The sequence below is a fragment of the Hydra viridissima genome, unplaced genomic scaffold (assembly GCF_058129835.1).
Source record: "Hydra viridissima isolate aposymbiotic clone 2 unplaced genomic scaffold, HvirCarnegie_v1 scaffold_8, whole genome shotgun sequence".
In the NCBI taxonomy this organism is placed as follows: Eukaryota; Metazoa; Cnidaria; class Hydrozoa; order Anthoathecata; family Hydridae; genus Hydra; species Hydra viridissima.
Genome location: NW_028324307.1, coordinates 14,020,943 through 14,028,974, shown reverse-complemented (window position 1 = coordinate 14,028,974; position 8,032 = coordinate 14,020,943).

The following is an 8,032-nucleotide window of genomic DNA, read 5'->3' as shown; positions in this document are numbered from 1 at the left end:
GTTTTACCCTATGCTGATTACGGTTGATAACTAACTTTGAAAGAACATTATTCCTTTTTCTTAATAAAAATATATGTAACAAATATATATAACAGAAGACAAATATAAAAAGTAAATATAACAAATGCTAAAAGTAGTGTTTTATATGCTTTCTTTATCTGCTGAGCTCAATCAAACGTAGTACGAGGCCTATATTTTACACATGGGTAGCTTTGAGAAAGGTTCCTTGAGTAGAAATTTTTTATTCCAGCTGACTGACTTTGTGAAACAAAATTCGTCGTTTAATAGAATAAGAATAAGAATAATTTTCCGTAAGAAATTTTATACTGACTGCAAATATGCCTTCAAATTTATTGTACTAATAATGTATGTGTATCCGCGTTCTTTGGCACACATTAAAAGTGACTCAAAATCACATCCGCTTTTCTATATATGATTGCTAAAATTAAAAGCATTTTTTTGTTATCCATCCGTTTGATCATGACCATATCAAAGCTGGTGTATCAATTTTCAAAAGGGTAAAACGTTTGCGTCAACTACCCATGGTACCGCCATTCTAAACTTTTATTGGAACTACTAGCAAACACCAACCACTTAAGTGTTCTATATATGAAAAAGGAATGAGTCTACACTAACAAACTTTTCAGCCATTATTTATAATTATTATAACTAATTATTGGTCAATATATTTCATAAACATGTTCAATACACCCTAGCAAATATCTGTGTAATATTTGTAACGATACCGTATCAAAATTTACATTAAAAAATTTTGTCCCAATAATGTCACAATATTGTTATTCTTAGCCAACATGCATTAAGGTAACCAACAACTCCAATTATTGATTGCTGGAATGTAGCTTTCTCGAAGAGAACAAAATGTTGCAAATTGGAATCCTCTTTATTCATTAAAAACTCTGCTCTACAAAAATTTCTCCTTTAACTTATACTTTGCGAATTACCTGGAAAAGCTCATAAAAAAACAGCTCAAACTATATTTACAATATTTTAAGGAAACTACCTCAATATCCACTTTCAGTAATTTCTTTCCCGCAATTCAATTACATAGAATCAAAGCTTTACATTCCAGATTTTAAATCAATAGTATGTGGAGATTAACGTCAGCAGCTGCTGTAAAAGTTTTACAGCTGCTGCCTCAACAGACTTTTCTCATCAGATACTAATCCTAGCAACACAAAGGGTTATAACTTGGGATAATACTAGTACGTAGGCTGTTGGAAATGTATATTCATGCAACGGAAAAGAAAAATTGTGTTAAAACTCAAATTGCCAAATTTATAGTCCAGAGATAAGAGAAAAAAAACAGACTAAAGGTTTGATGTGTAAATTATGAGCAATATTTTTTGTGTTAAGCTTGAATTTATTAATATTTCTTTGACTCATTTTATAATAATCTACATTTCTTATGGTAATAAGTAGTTATAACTAAAAATAAATAAAAATAGCTGTATAAATCCTGCGCAGGGCTACAAACGGACTTACCCACCGAGGTGCCATCAATTCAAAAAGGTAATGAAGGGTATAAATTTTACGATTTAAAAACATCGCTCTTTTAAAAAAAGCAATTGAATTCTGAACTGTTTATAAATTGTATGCAGTTAGAGATGTCATAATAAAACTTTTCTTTTTAACATTGTTTTTTAATCGAACAGGAATAAAAATACCTTGAGAGCAGGATGATAAATTGCATTGTTCATAATTTATCATTGTTTTACTGTTGCATTGATAAGGAGATGAATCGTTGCTTCTGCAGTAACTGCGTGTTCGGTAACGTACAGGATTTGCAAGTAAAACTCTGCATGCCGTAGAACAAGCACTCCAACTACCCCATTCAGCAAGTCTGTAATCTTTACATAAAGCAGACTCATAAAATACACCGTTATATACAGAAATTCACAAATGTAGTGCTTAAGATATATACATGCAAATGTATTGCTTAAGATATATACATGGTATTATAGCAATCTAAACTTAAGATAAAAGTAAAAAATATTGACATGCCTGGACAAGGAAACTCCCGATTGCAAGGAGTGGTACCGTTAACTTCTACATTTACACATAAGCTTTCTGGTGTGCAAGTTCGTACTCGTGTTCCAATAGGGTTACCTATGTTACATGTGGCAGAGCAATCGCTGTATGGAGACCATTGTGAGAGACTTTGAGTTTGAAATGCATAAAATAAAATCTCTATTAAAAATATTATTTAAATGTGGTCATCACAACACTTTTAGAACTACACATGAACATTCAAGGTTGGTCAAAACAGATGGTCCAACGTTTACACTGTCAATTTCCAAGCAACCTTTTGATCTCTGTAATCAATTTCTTAAAACTGCAAAAACCTGAAATTGCTTCACGTAAACTTTATTCTCAAAAGTTGATGTAAAACTTGAAGGAATATTTAGATATTTTGAGAATGATTTTGTTTCTCATAAAGCAAAACACGGAATGGAAAAAGGAGTGAAAGCGGAATTTATAGATCATTTTTTATTTATGTTAATCCAAGATTTCAATTTAAAATTCTTTGCACATCTACTGTTTCAGCTTCATTCATCAATGTAATTTTTTTTTAATATGCTTCATTGATCATATGGTGCTTTATTTGCAAACAATCTTCACGATGATGGAAGCGGAAGATGTACCATTTCCAATATAAAACAGAACTTTAATGCCTCGTGCCAAAATGTTGTTGATGATTTTTACACTTAGAACCTTACGTTAGCAGTTTCATCATATTCATGATTATATTATTTAACTTGTACTACATTTACTATTGCATCATATTTGAAATTATTATTTCACAAAAAGTATCGCACATAGCTTTTAAATTTCATCCATTATAATTTTAATTCAGTTGATTTTCTCAACATGTAGCATATCTTTATATATATTTTTATAATGTGAATTGGTAAAAAAACTAACAGGAATGTGCACAGTTTTCTTGGATGTTTGCATAAACATTAGGGAAAAGAAAGCGAACCAATAACCGAAATACTGGGTATTGATTATGCAGAAATATTTAAGTCTTTGTATTTTATGGCAATATTAACTAGGCTTTATATTTTAGTGTAGATATTATTCTTTTGTTTATGTTATTCTTATTTGGGCTTTTCTTCACATCAAAGCTGAGTGGAAAAAATACTGAAATATTTATGATTAATATGATATTAATGAAAAATTTGAAAGATCAGTTAGTAAACATCAGATGTATCATATTCTTCACTGTTATTATGCTCAGTCATATTGCATATGCTCCGTTTATTCAATCTATACAAAGCGTAATTATCTTTCTCAAAACACTACTGCAAATAAATCAACTCGTTAAGACACGTTAAGTTTTTCACATGAAAACCTTAGTAAAATTAAATCTTTATAAAAAATGTTTCAACAACTAAATATTCTGCAACTAAACTCCATAAAATGGGGGAGAAAAAAACAAATATTAACATATGTAAGGAAAAAATAATGCAAAGCCATTAAAATTATTTTTTCCTGTTTAGCTTATTTCAATTAGAGCATCTCATGAAAACGGAAGAACCAGTTTTTTAAGCTTTTTATGTTATCACATCCTTTAGTACTTCTCATGGCTCTGATCCTTTAGTACTTGTTGTACTTCCAAAAACATTTGTTCTGAAACATGTTTTTGAGAGATAAATAGATATTAGTAGCAGTATGTTAATGATAACAGATTATTAGATAATGCGCCATAATTAGCCATAAAGTGCCTCTTGGCGTACCGGTAGGTGTACCATCAATGCTAGTATTAATTTCTAAAAAAATTTAAGGCCAGCGGAAAAGACAACTTTCAAAAACGCATTCCGTTAACCATTACTTAATCTACCTTCAGTTTATTAGTAGGTAGTTCCTAATCGCCATTTAAAGATAGTAATTGGTTATGCTCGTTAATTCTGGTTAATAAGAAATATTGATGGATTGTTCTTCACCGATAATTTACGGGATAAGAAAAGAAATTTTTTACATTGATTGAATCTTGTTTTATGCAAAAACGCAATAAACATTTCACTTTGATGAGTATACTATTTTTTAATTGATGGATAATCTACGCTGTTTCCTCTGAAATAATGTAACGCCTAAAAATTACGAATTCTTAAAAACATCCAGACGATGTTTTTCTTATTATCAATGGTGGATTAACGCGATTTATTTAAATTTTGTCTGATTAAAAAAAAGGCATTTAGTTTATTGAAGTACTTTTTGGCATTCCTGGTGGATTAAAACTGAAAGATTTTAGTTTTAATACTATTTCAACATTTTGAACTGTGAGCTAAAAGTCGACAAAACCTTTATAACTTTTCTATGTAACAGGTATAAAACATTTAAGTTAAAAGTGACATTTATAATTTGTTTATTGTAAATAAAGGTGTTAAAAAAGAAATTTATAATCTAATTACTGTAAATGAGTTTGTTAAAAGTGTCATTTATATATTTATTATTGTTAATGGTTGAGTTTATTTGTGCGTTGCTCCCCACAGACCTCCTTTTATTAAATATTTTGCAGCCTGGGACCCTCTTCTTTTTTTGTACCAGTTAATTACATTGTCTCTCCCAAGTAAAAAGGATCATTTTTCAATCCTCAAAATTTTACATGGCGCCTGATGAAAAAGTATAAAGAGATACCGAATCAAAAGATTAAAGAAAAAAGTTTATCAAGAGTTAAGAAAAGTTTGAGTTGTTGAATATTGAAGTAAGCTGAGTATGTTATTTGTGATTTGTTTGGAAAGATTTGATAGGATTAGCAAAGTATTGATTGTGACTAAAATTCAAATTTATTTAAAAATGGCAGCCGCATTAGGAAGGAAAGTAGCGAAAAGGAAAACATTACGACCAAGCTTTGGAAATTTGTTGAGCGAAATAAAAGAGGAAATTGAGAGTTAGGAGTTAAACCATGCCAAATCAATAGATTTAAAAAATAGTTTAAGCGAAAGTTACGTGAGATTAAACATTATTGATGAGGAAATATTAAATAATTTAGGTCAAGAGGGATTTGATAATGACGTTTTGGGGAGTGCAAGAGTTTTATCATGTGTTGATGGCTAGAGTGACACTAAAATTAAAAGGTATAAAAATAAATGAATTAGATAAAGATTCTGTTAAAAGTTTAAACCAATCGAAAAAGTGTATTTTACCTAAGTTATAATTTCTAGTTTCTAATGGGAAACCCGTAGATTGGCAGGGTTTCTGGGACCAATTCAATTTATCAATTCATAGCCATGAAGATTTGTGTGATATAGATTGATTTAGCTATCTGAAAAATATTTGTCTGGCCAAGCGTTTGCTGATATTTCAGGATTTTCACTTAGTTTTGAAAATTATATAGAGGCAATTGAAGTCTTGACTAACAGATATGGGAATACACAAGTTTTAGTTTCAGCACATAGGATTCTTTATTAAAAATAAAGAAAATTAAAAACTTCAATGATCTAGAAGAATTGAGAAAACTATATAATGGTATAAGGAGCAGTGTACGTAATCTCGGATCCCTAAAAATAGAAAAAACAACTTATGGCTATTTTTTAATTCCTAACCTAAAGGGGAAACTGCCAGATGAACTTTTAATTTTAATTTCTAGAAAATTTACCGGAGAGTTGTGGACTTTAGATAGGCTTTTAAAATATTACAATGAAGAATTTCAAGGAGTGTTGCACCTAATATTTTTTAAATTCAAGTTATGATAAAAATGAACATAAAAAACTTGAAATATGATTCTTTAAACAAAAATGCACAGTAAAATTATTATTTTAATTGTAGAAACAATAACTTTGCAACATTAGGTTTTCACACACAAAATAAATGAGCATCAGAACAAAGAATTTTACAAGGTGTACTTTGTTCAGAAAACCATAAACCTTCTCATTGCATAAAGGTTACAAATTTAGACTCAACTATTGAGATTCTAAAACAGCAAAAGAGATGTTTCATCTGTTTAAAATTAAGTGATTTTTTAAAATTTTGTCATTTTCAACCATTCATGCTTTCAATGCAATGGGAAACACCACAATTTCATTTGTCATAACAACCAAACCCAAACTAGTGCAACTTTTGTAGGTATATTTGATAGCATTTTACAACAGACCGCAAAGGGTAAGTTTTTTTAACTCAGAGAGTGAGTGTGGAATATTCAGAATATTATTTGATAGTGATATTCTAACTTCTTATATTACCTAAGATGTATGTGAAAGATTGAAACTAAAAACAATAAAGCAAGAAGATATAATGATAAAAAAGTTCAGTCAATTTAATAATTTTAGGGGTTAAAATGTTCGATGTTGTTCAACTTAAGTTAATACATAAAAATGCGAATTTGTATGTGTACGTCGAGGCTCTGTGTGTGCCAGTTATTTTTAGCTCTTTGCAGAGGCAAGAGATATCTCGAGCGTGTAAAATTTACCCATAAATTTGAAAGTTAATTCTAGATGATTATGGTTATGGTTCTAAAGATTTTCTCACTGACTTATTGGTAGGGTTTGATTTGTACCATAAATTTATGAAAGGTAAAGTTATTAGAGGGAGTAAAGGCTGTCCTGTAGCTTCTTCTTCTGGGTATTAAGTGGCCCTTCTGCAAGAAATGTCAATTAGAAAGTTATCATGAACTTATGCGTTGATGCTAATTAAGCAGGGAGTGATTAGATGAACTAAGGAGTGATTTACAAAAATTTAGGAGTGTGGAGAAAATAGAATCTTCTGATGAGTGTGTGGTACATAAATTCGAAAATGAAATTATGCATAATGGTGAGAGTTATGTAACTAAGCTTCCCATTAAGCCAGATCATGATTGTTTAACCGACAACTATAAAATTTGTGAGATTAGACTGAATAGGTTAAAGAGGCAATTGAGTGATAAGAATTTGCTAAGTGATTATAATGCCATTTTTAAACAATACAAATGAATAAAATTATTGAAAGAGTTCCGGATAATGAAATCGCTAAGTAATCAGCAAAAACACACTACCTAGCATACAGGCCCACTGTAAGGAAAAACAAGGAAAATACTAAGATTAGAGCAGTATTTGATGCTTCCTGTTCTAACAATGGATTGTCCTTGAATGTCTTTATTCAGGGCCAAATCTATTATCCAAAATATTTGATGTGCTACTGCGATTCCGATTAAATTATATTGTCATATTAGCAGATATCAAACAAGCTTTTTTAAATGTAGAAGTTATAGTGAGCATAAAGATAATTTAAGATTTCTCTGGTATAAAAATGTTAACAGGACTCAGAACTGATTATTTATAGGTTTTTGAAAATAGTATTTGGCCCCTTTTTATTAAATGGAACAATAAAACATCACATCAAAAAATATGAAAAATCTAATAGCAAGTTTGTAAAAAGATTCGTTGAAGATTTTTAAGTTGAAGATTGACATCTTCAAAGCTTCAACGAATCTTTTTCTGGAACTGAAAGTGTAACAAAGGGTAAAGAGTTTTATAAAAAGTAAAAAACAATTATGTCTGAAGGTGGTTTCATTTTAAAGATAACAAACAAAAAGAATTACAAAACTATTTTGATTTTAATGAGAAAATAATAAGAAAGAAGGGAATAAAAAATTCAATAAGCAATCTTGATGACAATACTTACTTAGAAACAAAATTGGGTAAAAGTGATCATGAGCGTAAAAGAGATTTAGGAATTGAATCGGACTCGAAAAATTATGAATTTGTATTCCAATTTCACACTAGAACTACCAAACCAGTCAAAATGGCTGGTTTCAATTTTCAAGCCAGAAAATTACCCATTAAAAATAAATATTTTTTTGCAACAACTGTATGACTTTTCTAGATATTTGATAGCAATAAATTTTTTGAATTGCTTTTTTTAATATGCGTTCCTATTACAATTATTTAGTGCTATACCTATTTATACCGGCACCAGTCATTTTGACAGGTGCCTCAAAGTCTAGACTATATCAAAGATGGGTCTATATCAAAGTTACAAACATAAAAGTGAACATATAGACAAAACAATTTTATGACTTTTTGCCTACCTACTG